We start from the raw sequence: 17,492 nt of genomic DNA on the forward strand, positions 1-17,492 counted from the left end.
ACTAAATGTCTATACAGTCACGCACAGATTTACAGGCGACCGAGTTATAGCATACACAGAGAGAGAAGAAACTGCAGAGGTAGTCATCTCTCTGCTGTCATCCTTCCTGTACTGATGGTGCAACCAAAACAAATGGCCACAAACAAGCAGTAAGTGTAAAAAGAAATTATATAATTTATATATATATATATATTCTGATGGGCAGCCACAGCCATTACCTGGCCGGGATGCTAGCAGAATGGAAGGACCTGGGCAGAAAGAGAGCATCACTGAGGCAATACCTCCCCTGGGACACTAGAGGGCAGCCCTCCTGGAGCCTCATGCAGGGCATGCTGGGAGCTGGAGTTTGGTACAGCCCTGTTGGGTTCTGTGGGGGCCACCAGGGGGAGCTGCAGAGCCTTGTAGTGGACTTCTACCACACCTGGGAGTGATTCCAGGTAATATTGATGAGCCACCTGGAACACTCCCAGGACCTGAATAAAAGGAGCTACCTCACTCCATTTAAGGAGCCAGAGATGAGAAGAAAGAAAGACAGACAGACAGACAGACAGACAGACAGACAGACAGACAGACAGACAGACAGAAGACTGTGCTGTGGGAAGCAGAGAAAAGCGATCCCCAGCTGTAAATAAAGTTGTGCTGTATGACGACTCCTGTCCTGCCTGTCTGTGTTGGGGTTAGGGTGGCTGTACGTGCCCTGGTGGTCCACAGTATATATTTATTGGCCATGCCACAGAGCATTTTTTAAAGCTGTGCTTCACACTTCTGGCACATCTCTTTTTTTGTTTCCAATCTCTGCAGACGGTTCACATGTTCTTCTTCCACCAAGAGGACAGAAACACCATGTAACTAGTACAAAAAAAAAAATCTTTTGCTGTTATTGTTATTATTGTTTCATAGGGTCTCACTTGTGTTCTGACTCTTGGAGGGCCCTTTAAAGTTTGTTTTGATCGTCATTGCTCCATAACTCTCATGGTCTTCTTTTACACAGACGTGGTGTGCGGTCCCCAAGACTTAAAGATCGCTTTTAGCTATGTATACTGTAGTACTGTGCACCGGTGACTGGGACGGATCTACTATGAAACTAATGAAGCGTAAGCTTTAGGGCCCCTAATCCTGGAAGGACTCCAGATGCAACTTTAGTCCACATTGCTTAAAAATGTTAGGCGACTACTGTATGAGAAAGGGTATACTGTATTATTAATACCCCTATATTAATAATATAGTTTATAGATAGATATATAGATCTATCTATCTATCTATCTATCTATCTAATACCCCTATATTAATAATATAGTTTAATTCACTTCTATAGCAATCTTAATCAAAATCTGAGATGAAGTGATTAATCTTTTTTTTTTTGGTGATCTGTCATGGAGCCACTCCGTTGAAGAAGATAACAGTGGTCACCCAGACCTCATTACTGGTTATAAAGGGGCCCCCAAAGCTTCATGTAGGTCTGCCACTGCCGATGATGCACAGCAGAGCCTCAAATGCAAATGGACCGTACATCAGAGCATGCACTCATGTATTTGCTATTTCTACACAATATACATTATTATTGATTTAGGCATCATTTTAATTAAAAGTATTGTTTCTACTCTGAGACTGTAACTTTGTTATGTTTCTGCTGCTGTATGCATCTCAATTTCCCCATGGGATTAATAATACATTTTATCTAAACAAATCTTTCTTTGTACTATGTATCGTATTTTTTTTACTTGGAGTTTCATTGCGATGTAACTCATAATAACTGCATACAGACCTCTAATTTAAATGTTTGTATCAATATAGTTTTTTTACATTTACAGTAGAACACATCGAATTAAAATGGACTGATCAGCTAGGAAGAACACATCGAATTAAAATGGACTGATCAGCTAACATTTGATTGTCTTGTAGTTAGGTTAGCAGTCCCACCAAAATATGCTCGGCTCGGGACGCCACTATCATCCGTTTGGGACGCTTTCCACCTTGGCCATTTAACCCTTAATAATCGGAAAGTCTCAGATAACCCACCGTAAATAAACAAACGTGTTCGGCCCGTGGCAATACATCGTGTCGCCCTTCTCCAGATAGTTACGCTTGTACTACCGATGGATTGAGCAGCTGCTTCCCTCTCTAAATGTTTCCCGGCAACTCCGCTTTCGCCGTCCTGCTCTCCTCTCCTCTCCTCTCCTCTCCTTCTCCGCTTGCCGCTGGTTCTTTCGCTCCCGCGATAACCCGTGTTCTCTGGAGTCAGGCCGTAAACCACGCCCATCCCCTGTTGACCCCGCCCCGTACGCTGACGGCGGGCGTTGCGGAGGTTACGCCATGTTGGGTTGCTATGCTGCTGCAGCTGCGAAGGAGTGAACGGTAGTGGCGGAGGAGTGCGGTCGTTTGCGAGTGGCTCGTACGCAAAATACGGACTAAGCGACCCACCAGGGAGGAGGACTCCACTTTTTTTGGATGTTTGTGCGTGCTTTTGTCACTTACGTTTTTTGAGCTGAGGCGACCCTCTGGATAAAGGATTATTGTATTTTTTTTTGCATTGAGTGATTCATGTTTTAGGTGCTCCAGCATCTTTCTGCCGCTGCAGTGTATTTTATTCTTCCTTTGCCCCTCGACTTCATTTTTGGCAAGGGTAGACTGCTCTCAGTTGTGGATTACTTTGGGTGTGCAGTGATCGAGGAGGAGGAGGGGGAAGAAGAAGAAGAAGAGGAGGAGGAGGAGGAGGCCCCGTAATGTGTGTGTGGATTTCGGGATCATCATGGTAACATTGGTTTGGATCTGCAGCGGCTGATTTGGACTGAATTGGTTTTCTCCCTCATTTTTTTTTTACCTTTTTAATTTATGTTGGGTGGTCTCAAGAATTCTCTTGGAAACTGGACCGACCTGGAACTGCATATGAAGGTAAGACACCCCCCGTTTAAAGAACATTTGACTAAGCCTTGTATAAAATACCGGCACAATAAGGACGTAACGCACGCCAAGCAGGCAAGAGCGAAGCGTGGATTAGGGGGTCGACTAACGCCGAGGCTGCCCAGCAAACGCAGCGCGCGGCACACTGCCACTGGATCGGTGCCAACCTGTTGTATTTTTACGGAGGTACCGCCCCCCAACTCCCCAAAAAAATCATTTTTCATTTCCCTCATTAAAGCAATCACGATCTCTTAAACTGGGGCTTGCTTACCCAGCCGAGTACGTGTAACAATTTGTCAGTCCTCCTCCTTGGGCCAGTGTGCTGTAGGCCTGGCTGGCCATCCGTGTTCGGACAAGCAGAGAGAGATGGGGAGCTCAGCAGTACGAGGTCACCCAAAAGTTTGTTTACAACCTCTTTGCCCGTGAAAAGATGTGCCTTACAGCCGTCGCACTTTGTAAACGATCATTAAAAGTGGTTAGTCACGCTGAAAAGAAATTTACACCCACACAAGAAGCGAATTAGCATCTGGGGGCAACTTTTGGAGCGTGTGAGTGAGTGAATGAATGAGATAATAATGTATGGCAATATCTTCACATGGAGAACATTGGCTCGCTGCTAACATTTATGTGAATGATGCGGAGGGATGTCGGATGGGATTTATTTCCGAAGCACAGAACTAACTGCATGTGGGCCAACCGAACAGGTGATCTGACACCTTCTTTCAAATCTGATGTAACAACACAGGCGCAGAGTATTTAAAGAACCTTCAGAAAAAGGAGGAAAAAAAAACCCAACGACAACTTCTAGTTACTGTTCCCGACGTGGCTTTTCATTTGACAGTAAGTCAGTTTTTAGAATGTGGTGTTTGAGACCGTGGAATTAACAGCTGCTAATGTATTGTGTAATCCAGTTTCCTAATTGATCATCTTTTCCGTTTGGAGGCAATCCAACAGTTTGTACATAATCTGCTGAGGTTCTGTGCACTTGTGGAGGAGAAAGTGTGTGTGTGTGTGTGTGTGTGTGTCTTTAGAAATGAGCATGCAGTTTAAATGTCTAAGTAAGGATTGAAAATAAAGGAAGATCAGTTTGATCACCCAGACATCATCTCCCTTTTTGTTAAAAGATAAAACCTAAGAGTTTATAGATCTGTTCTTTTAACCTTCACAAGTAAAGAAAGCAACACAAACCCTAGAAATTCAGTGAACTATATAATCGTGTTAAAATATTTATCACACTGGAACTGGCTCCGACATATTCCTGTAATGGAAAAGATGTACGCAGAAAATGGGTGAAGGTAGTCGGTTTTATTAGTGCATCGCTGAAACAAACACATATTCCTTTGTGAATATTTTATTTTACTTATGAATGCTACAAGAAAGGCCATAACTGATGGATCCAAAATGCAGTTTGCAAGCGTCCAGGCTTCTGAAACACGTTACCTTGTTTAAAAAAACGGATTTTCACAAATTTTTGTTCACCTAATGACTTTAGTGGTTTTAATATTGCACTGTAAAAAAATGGATAAGTACAGTAAATGATAAAAGATGTGAAAAATAATTGAACTGATGATCCGTTTATGTTTTATTTTTCAGTTACATTTGAGAGTTTTATAGTGTGTGTGTGTGTGTAGGAATACACCTTTGTGCATTAGAAGGCCAAGAAATTAGTGCCATTTTCTGTTTATATTGTATTTTTATTTTACAATTACATGTGAGGGTTTATGGTGTGTGTGTGCCATGTTACGTACACTGGTATACACATTCGTGCATTTGAAGAGAAAGAAAGCAGGCCCCACTTTTCTGTTGGATTTTGTAATTAAACATGAAGGTTTCTAGTGTGTGCCATTGTACCGTATGTGTGTAGGGGGACACGTGTGCACTTGTGGATCAAGAAAGTAGTCCCCACTTCTGTTTATAATGGATTTTTTAATTTTATAATTACACGTGAAGGTTTCTAATGTGTGCCATTGCACTGAATGTGTATTGTTATACTCATCTGGGCACTTGATGTCCAAGAAATCAGACACCATCTCTGTTCATACTGGATTTTGTAATTACTTGTGAGCGTTTATGGTGTGTGTCATTTTATGTATACAGGTATACACATTTGTGCACTCGAGAACGAAGAAGAATCGAGATTTCTTCATTTGTCACAAACACAGTCATACCTGGTACAGTGTGCAGTAAAATGTCAACCTGGTTTGGTAAAAAGATAAATACGGAGAAGCAGGAAACGTAAATTTTAAATATAAGGTAACAATGTACAGGGTTTAACATACAGTGGCATATGTATATTATGAAATAACCAGTAACAGCACACTGCATGATAACAGACTTGACTTGAGCATTCCTAGTTTTCAGACTCTGTCTCTGTACGTTTATCATTCGTTTGCTCAGAGGTTGATGCGCTTACTCCTTCCTGATCAGCTCTTCTTTTCTCCACCCTAGCGGCCCACTTCTCCTCTTCTTTCGTTGGCATTTTTTCACGTTAAAACTGATTAAGTCAGAGTTTGTGTTGCAATTACTTAGTACGTTTTCCTTAATTTTTCACTTAAGCTGGCACTTACGTCTTCAATCTTCCTCACAAAATGATTTTAAGATATGAAGAGGTAGGGGAAGTGACGGCGAAGGTGGTAGGGATGAGGACAGCGCCTGTACACATGCGCCACACAGCTGAACCTGCTGCCGAGAGTTGATTCTACAATAAAATAAAATAAAAATAAAAAGAGGAAAAACCTTGGAGGTCAATCATCACCACGAAAGTGGATAGTAGACGTCACGTAGCATATATGTACCAAATTTCAGGTCAATAGTTCAAATGGTTTGAGAGCTAGAGGTGATTTAAAATCCTGTACAGACAAATGAACAGCCACGGTAGCGTATTATATAGAAAGAAATATGCATTGCACCCACTGTGCAAGACAATGGCATTAATTGAATAATTCATCTGTATCTCTTTTTAATATAATATATGGTTGAAATAGTTTACTGTCAAATAATGCAAAGAGTACGCGACACGTGTTTCGCCCTAATTCTGGGCTCATCAGGCGTACACACCCACTGCACTCCCTTACGGGAATCGAACCTCGGACGTCAGCGCTACAGGCGAAGCCCCTAGCGTTGCGCCACGGCGTGTGGTTCATTCATTTGACAGCATGTAGATCGGGGTAAGTACATTCACGGCATTCGTAGTCTGAATCACAGTCTGATTGTATGGGTGGTTACCTACCAGGTAACGCTTGTGGTTGGTCAGCAATCTGCTAACATCCGCCACGGTGCTCTCATTTCAGTTGCGAGAAGCAGATCATAGAATGGTTGAAATAATTTACTGTCAAATAATGCAAAGAGTACACGACATGTGTTTCACCCTAATTCTGGGCTCATCAGGCATACACACTCACTGCACTCCCTTACGGGAATCGAACCAGAGGGCACGTGGCGGATGTTAGCCGACTTGCTGACCAACCACAAGCGTTACCTGGTAGGTAACCACCCATACAGTCAGATTGTGATTCAGACTGCGAATGCCGTGAATGTAATTACCCCGATCTACTGTACATGCTGTCAAATGAACGAACCACATGCCGTGGCGCAACGTTAGGGGTTTCACCTCTAGCGCTGACGTCCGAGGTTCGATTCCCGTAAGGGAGTGCAGTGAGTGTGTACGCCTGATGAGCCAAGAATAAGGGGGAAACACGTGTCGTGTACTCTTTGCATTATTTGACAGTAAATTATTTTCAACCATATATATATATATATATTCACGGCATTCATAGTCTGAATCACAATCTGATTGTATGGGTGGTTACCTACCAGGTAACGCTTGTGGTAGGGCGACAGCAAGTCGGCTACTGTCAAATAATGCAAAGAGTACGCAACACGTATTTCGCCCTACCACAAGCGTTACCTGGTAGGTAACCACCCATACAATCAGATTGTGAATCAGACTACAAATGCCGTGAATATATGTATATAATATAATTATATAGATATATATAGAGAGAGAGAGAGAGAAAGATAGATATATAGACATAAAAATAAATGATGGCCATGATGTCTCATGGCAATTATGGGTCTTGTTCCTAGTAATGTGCAAGATGGTGGAAAACAGAAGAAATAACTCCATTTCATCTGTCTCATCCATTTATCTTGTCCACACACTTGCATCATTACTCCAGAAGTGTTAAAATTGTTTTTGGGAGTGTTCAACACGTTTAAGTTTGTTCAAAACTGGAATGCAAAAATGTGACCCTTTCCCAATTGTTTCTCCATTTACTGCACCTAAAGGGACAAATAAAGTTCTATCTGTGTATCTGTAACAGTGATACTGTATATTTATGGAAGTTAAAATGAATAAATTTAAATTGTGGGTATACAATTATCGTCGTGTATTCACCCATCCGTGGATGATAAATATGACGCATACGTTCAAATAGCTGTACTAAAATGAAGACTCTTTATTGTCTTTGTAAATACATAACGACAAAATACTCAAGCAGCTAGACAGCACCCTGCTTAGCAGAGTTTGATATCACATTACGATGAACATAATAATACAATAGAAAATGTTATAACAGATCAATGTTTCTGTTGTCCATTTTGCTGTGACACTTGAAATGGATTTTTGGTGTTGTACGTAAGCCCAGCTAAAAATGAAATTGGGCTTTTACGGCACTTGTTTTCCTTTTGTTCTTTTCTGTTTTGAAGTGTCGTCTTGGGGAGAGGCCCGTGGAGCCATCTGTACCTCCATCTAAAAACACTGGAATTGTCTTAGCAGGAGTAGGAAATGGATAAGTGAACCGATTGATAAAATTAGTAGCTGTGAACAGGGTTTGCCTGCTGCTGTATAGCCCTGTTTAGTACAGACTTACTATAAAAGAAATGTTTTGGTACAAACACTGAAACTTTATCCGAGCCTCTCCCTATTTCAGTAGTCAGCCCGCTATATATAATACAAGTTGGCCCATACTGGTCTGGCATTGAAATCGAAGTGTGAGAAACGCATGCGGTGGAAGTGTAAGCTGGCAGACAGGCAGAGCCTGGCTTATAATGGTATACATTAAAATGGGTATGGTAGTCAGAGTGAGTAAATTCAGCCTTACTATGAAGATGTAGGACTTTATTTTTTTTTAAAGATCTATCAGTTTTTTAAACGGAAAGTGTGCTTGTACTTATTAGCATTGCTTGTTCTAAATGGAAATTGACATTTGCTCACTATGATGCTTCACTGATGTGAAAAGTTCACTTGATTTCTGCTGAGGTGCAGTCCTTGGTAAGCGAGAACAAAGAATTTAAAGACCCGATTGGCAGCTGGAGAATGTCAACCTGCTTTTAGTTCTTTGGGGAAGAAGGAAAACAAACTGCACTCATGTTTAAAAGCCATCCATGAATATTTCAAGCCAACTCCTCATGACCCGCTGCAGAAAGTGCTTTAAGGCCTTGTGTTTTTTTGTTCACACACTCTGTTTTTGAGGTCTTTGTTTCCTGTGGCTTTTACTTAATGCCGGATTGGTAGAAAAAAAAATTCAGACCTGACTAATAAAAACTTATTAAAGAGTAGCAGTACAGTAATTAATAAAAAGAAATTATTGGCATATGTTTTGGTATGTAAATTGCCTTTTAAAACCTCCTTTGAAATGCCTGTTTAGGCATCGGCCATCGCGGTCCACATTATGAATGGACCCGAGTGTCACGATGGCCTTAGAATTCCTGGAATGACAAAAGTTTTTTAAAAGTTTGAGCAGACGTGCTTTTTAAGTGTTGTAAAAGCACCTTTTCCTCTTAAGGGCTAATTTTCTTTCTAACACAAGGCCATTAAGAATTTTAATTAAGAACCTGATTGAACCGAACACTTAGATTAATGCATCTCTCGCAATTGTAATGGGGTCAGTCAGTAAACACGGCAAATTGAAATCACTCTTTGTTCAACAGTTGGCTTAGTCCCAGTAATCATCATATAATTCAGAATGGTTGAAAGAAATAAAGATGAATGATAGTTTATTGTTTTACCGTTACAGTGTACAGTTCACAGGACCTTTGTAGATATTATAAAGGCAATTTTGTTTTCTATTCATTTTATGATTGCTCAAGTTTTATGGTTTTAATTAACTGTTCCCTTGTTATTTCCTAGGTTTTCAAATCTCGGTAAAGGGCAGGGTTTCAGGCAGTGGTAAACAGTCGTTTACATACGGTATCATTAACTGCAGACATTACACGTTTGGAATAGGATTTTATTTTGTAACTTTCTACTGCAGCCCAAAATAAGCATACCTGTCCTTGGCAGGAAGTCTTCTATGTTGGCGTCTCTAGATTCTCCTCCACCAAGTCCAAATAAGAAAGCGGTTTTCAAAGAAAGGCTCTCCGATTCAAAGACAATCAAAAAGTGGTAAAGGAGAAATGTGGCTTTAGCTATTGGAGCTCCGATTGAAATCTTAACAAATCTCTTTATGGAACTGAGTAGACTGGAATCTCAGTTAAACATTTCATTTATCCTTCAGCTTAGTAAAGAAATACTGTATTTGGCAGTGTCCCCAATTTTAACCATTTAAGGTGTGCTTGTGTCACCTCTTAAGCAGCAAAAAATAGAAAAGCCTGGAGTCATTCAGTGTAATGGGAAATAAAAAATCGGGTGTGCTCTCCCCTCGACTTTCTTGTATACTAGGATATGGGGATGGATGTTTGAGGAGTGAACTGCAAAACAATGATTATATTTTTATACTACATACATTAAAGAACTATCAACAACAAATCAAATCAAATTAATAATATATTGAACAATTATTGTAAAAGTAAGTTGAATAATTCGAACTCTGCAGCTGCATGAATAAAAGGTAAAGTACCACTTCTGGTTAGCAGAAATAACCCAAAAGTTGATCGAAATCTACGTTTTGTACCTCATACTTGTGTGCAATATTTGGTTGACTCGAAGTGAACACGTACTCGAGTTATCATGTTTATACACACACACAGGTGTAATTCCAAAAATGGTATTTTCTGACTCATCGAGATTCATCAAAATCTTGAAATGGAATTTTTGGAGGATTCCAATACTTTCGAAATACTTTGTACAGGGGGTTCTCGGGTTACGACACAGTTCCGTTCCTACAACAGTGATGTAACCCGAATCACACCCTAGCCTAAGTCACTTACCTATCCTAACGCATTTGCAAAATCATAATCTAGAACATACAAACACAACTAAGCCACAGAAAAAGGAAAATGGACATAAATATACTGTGCTGTAGTAGCAGGAGTGAAAAAAAAAATTCCTTACCTTTATTCCTTCTGATCTCTTTACGATGTCTAATTTCTCTTCCATCATGATGGCTTTCCTCTTCTTCGAAGCACTGCCATCTGAAGACTCTGACTTTCATTTAGGAGCCATGATAAGGGCCAAAATGTCGGCAAACAAAGCAACACAAACGGAACACTTCCTCCACGCTCACCCAAACTAGCTTGCCAACTCCCTCACTCATACGCCGTGTTACTGCGTATTCTTCTGCTGCGCGCATCCAAACTAGTTTGCCCACATAGTCTGTAAGTACGACACTAACGGCGTAAGCCGAAGCACTCATGTCTCAGTTTTTTTAAGTTTTTATGGGAGTGAGTGTTGTAAACTCGAAATGTTGTATGTCGAGATGTTGTAACCCGAGGATCCCCTGCATATAAGAAGGTAAGGGAGGTCTAAAACATCAAAATTCATGAAAATCTCGAAATTGAATTTTTGGAAGATTACGATACTTTCCCTACGAGAAAGTAAATCGGACTCAGGGAGGTCTAAAACATCGAGATTCATCAACATCTCGACACTGAATCTTTGGAACGATTACAATACATTCCCTACGAGAAAGTAAATCGGGCTCGGAGAGGTCTAAAACATCAAAATTCATCAAAATTTCGAAATTGAATTTTTGGAAGATTACGATACTTTCCCTATGAGAAAGTAAAACGGACTCAGGGAGGTCTAAAATGTCAAGATTCATCAAAATCTCGAAATGGAATTTTTGGACGATTACAATACTTTCCTTATTTATATACGAGAAAGTCAGGGAGGTCTAAAACATCGAGATTCATCAAAATTTCAACATCAAATCTTTGGACGATTACAATACTTTCCCTACGAGAAAGTAAATCGGACTCAGGGAGATCTAAAACGTTGAGATTCATCAAAATCTCGAGGTCGAATTTTTGGACGATTACAATACTTTCCCTATACTTTGTATACGAGAAAGTAAAAATGTTAAGGTTAATTTTTTTTTTAATTTAATAAAAAGTTTATACAAGAAAAAAGAGTTGTTTGGTGAAAGTGAAATCCCACGAGAGAAAATTTCAGGCCCCTTGAGACAAGCGCTTATGCAAAGAGATTTGGAAAAGTCCCGCCCACATAACCACGCACACGGTTCAATCATTTCTCATTTGCGTGAATGCTATCGTCAGACACATTTCTTGTAGAGAGAAAGAAATGATATTCACTCATGGGCGTTGTTGGGTATGTTGCGTTGTCACGATGTAATTCCAAACACGGAATCAAACTTCAATGCGATATGGATGAAAAGGTAAAAACAAAAAGAGGTTGAATATATGAACATAGGTGATATGACAGAAGTATGTCGATATTGTTTGGCTTTAAACTTTAAGTCGAGACTTGTAGATCGTCTAATTCGTGTTGCCATCAGGGAAAAGTAGTGTTTCTCCCCAATGAAGGGGCGTATCCATGAGAATGAAAAGTTTTGTTGTTTGTGAAAGTGAAATCCACATATGCGAGCGGCAGCGACGTGAAGTGGGGTTGGCGAGTGAAGCCCCCTAATATTAAAGAAAGAAATCTTGTCCTTAATTAAGAGCTGTTTGATGTAGGAGCCAGGCAGGGGGAAACTTGCTCATCGCGTCTTTTATTTCTCTTCAGCAAATAGGGGAGTGTCCTGTGCCATCAGTCTACTAAGGGACAGTGGCCTGGGCAGATTGTGTCAGAGCAGAGACAGACAGTCGTTTTTGTAGATAACTGAATTTACATTACAGTGCTGAACTATTGCTTACTCTGATTGGTTCACTAGCTTGCATTCACTCTGATTGGTTCATTAGGCTTACACACCCAAATAAAAGTCTCATTTCTACTACATTATTTGTTTTTAAATATCTCTTAAGTTTGGCTCTTATTCTTTTATGTGACAACTGGCATGTCTTCCTGTGCACACGACACTTAGTCACTTCTTAACTCTTTCAGGGCAGATGTCTACTTTTGTTGAAATTGAAGATGGTAATCAGCGGTAAACGGCGACAAAACTCGCTGATACGTTTTAGTTTGACTCTCTTTGCTAGAAGGAACGTTAGCTTCATTGATTTGACTTTGCTTTCCTTTACGTGAACGAGTAGCGAAGGGCAAACAACCTCTAAAATGGCATCGACATCAAACATGCAAAGAAAAATGCTCTGCAGGTGACATTTTGTGTGTTACCGCTGAAATGCACTTGGACTTGAAAATGAAATGGAGTGCTGAACATGTTCACATAGCTTATGTGCCCGTTAAGGGCAACATTCGCCTAGGAGGATACCTGCGCTTACGATGACAGGAGGTACCAATTAGACTGTATTGCACTGCGACTGCCACCATCGCACAAAGATAGCCAGGCAGCCAACCCGTCACGACATTCCTTCTGGCCATCGAGCTGCACCAGAGCAGATAGCAGAGACAACAAACAGGTGCCAACAGATGCCACAGCACACAGCAACAGACATTTTATGTTGATTTATGTGTGAAACCATTGCTTTGTTAGCAGTTTTTTTTGGAAAAATATTCAGCCCTCAAAGGTTTAAACCACCTAAGGCATTTTATCTCTTTACTTAACCATTGCGTTAGTCTCTCCATTTTTTTCAAAAGAAAATGCTTATATATTTTATTAAAGTGCAAACCCAAAATGCATTTATGCTACCTTTTGATGTTCCCTTTATTCTCTCACATTACACACACACACACAGACACCCACCTGGATGTGTAAAGGTGGTTGTGACAAATGCCCCGCCGAAGGTTCGCGCTCGTGAGACAATTGCGCATGTGCAGTGTTTTGTTCAGCGCGCTCACTGACTCTCTATGCTCATTTGTGCTTTCTATCCCATGTCTAATAACAAACTCACTAATTGTGTGTTGCCGATGAAGTCCCACATATATACACACAGCGCAAAAGGCCGTATCAGTACATCTGTTCTATAGAATTGGAAGCAAAGCCTTAAAAAATGGTTGAGTATACACTGTGGTGTAGCCGCTGTTCCTTCTGACTGAAGAATTAGGCCGACTGGTGTAGGATCAGCCCAGTAACGTGCACAGAGCCCCTCGGTCACCCTGCTACCAACTGAACAACGCAGCTTCTTTACTGCATTTGACCCAATGTGTTTAGTGTCACGTGAAATATTATTGAAGTTGCTCATTTGATTCAGTGTCCTGTTCGTTTTACTCTACGTTTATTTGGACACATATTATCATTTTGGGATTTTGTACACTGTATTAATCCCCGTGGGGAAATTGTCTGTTCACATGACCTTTGGAGGTCAGAGTGCAGGGTCAGCCATTGTACAGCGCCCCCTGCAGCAATTTTCAGGTTAAGGCAGTAATGGAATAAAGATGGAATATATGGACACAGGTGTCAGAAGTATGTAAATATTGTAAGGCTTTGAAGTTTGAGTCTGAGAATTTCAAAAACGGAGTTTACCTCGCATGCATTTATTGGTTACTTTGCAAAAAAAAAAATTATTAACTGCTGATGATGTCAATCATTTTGTCTGTGCTGAAATTCCAAACAGAGACGCCTATCCTGAACTATGGTACAAAGTCATTAAACACATGTCTCACAGACCTCATTTAAAAGATTCAGCATGTTGGGACTTGAAAGATTCCAAATATTGTTTTTAACGAAGTTCTGAAATAAAAGTGAAACGAATGAAATAGCAACAATTCAAAGAAAAAAAAAATCTTAAAAGTGTGTGTCCGGAAAACCAAACACGGGGGTTGGCGATCGAAGCGAGCAGGGGGCAAAGCCCCCTAGTGTGTGTGTGTGTGTATATATATATATATATATATATATATATATATATATATATATATGGGCGGCACGGTGGCGCGGTGGGTAGCGCTGCTGCCTCGCAGTTGGGAGACCTGGGGACCCGGGTTCGCTTCCCAGGTCCTCCCTGCGTGGAGTTTGCATGTTCTCCCCGTGTCTGCGTGGGTTTCCTCCGGGCGCTCCGGTTTCCTCCCACAGTCCAAAGACATGCAGGTTAGGTGGTTTGGCGTTTCTAAATTGTCCCTAGTGTGTGCTTGGTGTGTGGGTGTGTTTGTGTGTGTCCTGCGGTGGGTTGGTACCCTGCCCAGGATTGTTTCCTGCCTTGTGCCCTGTGTTGGCTGGGATTGGCTCCAGCAGACCCCCGTGACCCTGTGTTCGGATTCAGCGGGTTGGATAATGGATGGATGGATGGATATATATATATATATATAGAGTAGATTTTTGGGTTGTACAACGAATCATCTGAGATTCCATTATTTCTTATGGGGAAATTCGCTTTGATATACGAGTGCTTTGGCTTACAAACACGTTTCCGGAATGAATTATACTCGCAAAACCAAGGCACCAGTGTACAGTACAATCGGCCGTATTGTCAAATTCTTTCTTGGCACCGCTAAAGTGTGTAATTTACCATGGACGTATGCTATGGACCATTCCAGACCTCTTTATTTTATTGAGTGTTTAGGGTTTGGAAACTGTACATCAATGTATTGATCACTCCTAGTCATCCCCAGTGTCTATTATATCATTTACTGCCCAGTCATCGATGTAGCTAAGCGCACTTAGGGTCAGGGCCTGACCAAGCACATCTGTTAATTAACTGGACCAGAGGAAGTGATAGTTAATCATTTGTCATTTCCTAAAGATGACATTGATGGCGAAAGACGGAGTGTGTTTAGCAGAGAGTGACTGGAGTTCATTTAATAATAATAATAATAATATACATTTTCTGCGGTGGCTTGGCACCCTGCCCGGGATTGGTTCCCTGCCTTGTGCCCTGTGTTGGCTGGGATTGGCTCCAGCAGACCCCCGTGACCCTGTGTTCGGATTCAGCGGGTTGGAAAATGGATGGATGGATGGATATACATTTTATTTCAAGGCCCCTTTTTAAACACCCAAGGACACCGTACAGATAATAAAATCATAAAACCAAGAACAACATGAATGTGCATATACACATATACATTTAATTTTTTTTTTTTTTTTTTAAATCCTACACATAACACTAACTGTAGTTGTCTATAGAGCTTCAGTCTTCACGAGAGGATTGTGGGCTTACGTAGTGGGGCCAAATCTGTTAAACCTCCTTAGTGTTATATCATAAAATCCTACCATAAAAACTTGAATTCAAGTCAATTTACATCTGGCCTGAAGAAGGGGCCTGAGTTGCCATGAAAGCTTGCATATTGTAATCTTTGTAGTTAGCCAATAAAAGCAGTCATTTTGCCTGACTTCTCACTACATCCGTAATGGCTAACATGGTACTGCACCCTAGTACTACAGTCAAGGGACGTTATACTCGGACCATATAATGCACTAGCAAGACCACATCTGGAGTCCTGTGTGCAGTTCTGGTCACTGAGCCACAAGAAAGCCATAGCAACACCTGAAGCTGTGCAGAGGAGAGCAATCAAGTGCATCATGGGACTTGAGGACATTTCCTACCGTGACAGACTCGGAAAATTAAACCTGTTTAGTCTGAGCAGAGGAGACGACGTGGGGAGCTCATCCAAGTATTTAAAATCCTCAAAGGCGTTGATAAAGTGGATCCAGCAAGGTTCTTTCAGCTTAAGGGTGATTCATGTACTTGAGGACGTCGGTGGAAAGTAAGGGGAAGTGAAGCTAGGAAGCACCACTTTATGCACAGAGTCAGGGCCCTGGAGTTGGAGTCAGAGACAATTTTGGGTACCTGGGGTCGGAGTCGGCAAAAACGTACCGACTCCAGCTCCTAATGAAAAAAAAATACAGCAAGTTCAAATGTCCCATTTCACAAACAATAGTCCTAATTAAGTACTTATGTCAGGATAAAGCCCAGTGCATAGTTGTGTTACTACCAGTGTGAAGTTCAGCTGAGCTATTATACAACCTGACTTTCACATATTGTAATCTGGATTATGGTACATTACAGAAAGTGTTTTCATTTTATTTCAGATCTAATGTGTCTAACAAGTTCTTTTGAGTGTAAACAAGTGTAATGATGGAGGTGCAGGCGTGTGCTATGGCCTGATGGGTGTTCAGGGATTCTTGTCTTTTGTTTAACTGGCCAATACGGTAGAGAGTCCGCTTCCTAGCCAGTAGTTCTGTGGTTAAATGACGTGGATGTTGCCTTCCTTCAGTCAACATGGAAAATACATCAGCATATTAAATACAGAGGAGTCAGAGTCAGAAGTACTGGAAACTAAGGATTTGGAGTTGAAGGATTTATCTACTGACTCCACAGCCCTGGTTGTGAGCATGCACCCTGATTCACAATGTTTGGAATTTGAACCACTAAGTCATTTGAGATGGTTCTTTAGCGGACGGGTGGTATTGTTTGATTCCTTTCACGCTGCGTCTCCATTGAAGCTCATTGTATCAGGAATTCTGTTATGTCCATTCTCCATGATCATGAGATTAAACATTTTTTTGTCTGCCATTGGTATTAACAACATGGGGTAAATAACGGATACAAAAATTATGTTTGGGTGGAGTCCCCGTTTCTAACTACAGATGAGGCAACGATCCATTTCAGGACACACAATTAGACCAATAAGTGAGTCGTTGGGTGCTGGAGGGAGCTGAAGGATCTGGAGATGACCACAAGAACATGGAGAGACTGGACAGACTCCTCCAGATGTAAGCAGGCCAGGATTTTGACAAATAGATGCAGCTAAGAGGTAGCTGTGGGAAGCACTGCGCCACTGGGCCGCCTTAGTCACTCGCTTCAGTAATCATTTAAGGTGCTGCCGACCCAAGTGCAGCAAAGCAGTGATATTGAAAGAGGTGTTTTTGTAGATGTCTGAATTATACAGTAAAACAACGGTGTCGCTGTCGACTGCTCAGATTCAAAGAGAAGGTGTCAACACATAGACCCATAATGGAGGTTTAGCTCCTGTTCACTTCCATTATGTGATTGTAAAAGAGGACACTCCCCTAAGACACCCGCCGGTTTATGTGCAGCAGTCATACCTTCCCAGTTAGGAGAATATCGCATTTATTCCTTCACCGAGAGCATCATACGCAATTGATCCAGCCAAACACTAACATGTTCTCTGTGAGCTTTATCGCCGGCCTTTTCATTTGAAATGCAATAGACAGCGTTGCGTCCAGAGAACCGCAGAGCCATTTGTGTTGCATTCCTGTTCTGCAGTGAATGAGGAAGCAAGCAAGCAAAGCAAAGCTGAAACAGATGAAACCATTGCAGTGGTGCAGAGGGGAAGGCTGTGAAACTAATACAGTACTGTATATTTAAAAGAAGGAAAAGTGAAGAGTCACGAGGGCCGAGGTGGAAGGGGGAGGAGGGCTGGTGTGCGGTGCAGCATTGAAAATATGAATGAAGTCGGC

The 17,492-nt window shown here is 41.3% G+C and overlaps 1 protein-coding gene across 3 annotated transcripts in view; it reads left to right on the plus strand.

Annotated features, from left to right (window-relative positions):
• Positions 1–2,326: 2,326 nt before the first annotated feature.
• The window catches only part of ptpn4a (protein tyrosine phosphatase non-receptor type 4a), a 254,054-nt gene continuing 238,888 nt past the window's right edge, over positions 2,327–17,492 (plus strand). For 2 of the 3 annotated variants that reach the window (XM_028808047.2, XM_028808048.2), the window contains exon 1: positions 2,328–2,892. The gene's annotated coding sequence lies outside the window, so the exon portion shown is untranslated. Of the gene's footprint in view, positions 2,893–17,492 lie in introns of all 3 variants that reach the window. The other variant, XM_028808049.2, reaches the window with a different exon arrangement.

The sequence above is a fragment of the Erpetoichthys calabaricus genome, chromosome 8, assembly GCF_900747795.2.
Source record: "Erpetoichthys calabaricus chromosome 8, fErpCal1.3, whole genome shotgun sequence".
In the NCBI taxonomy this organism is placed as follows: domain Eukaryota; kingdom Metazoa; phylum Chordata; class Cladistia; order Polypteriformes; family Polypteridae; genus Erpetoichthys; species Erpetoichthys calabaricus.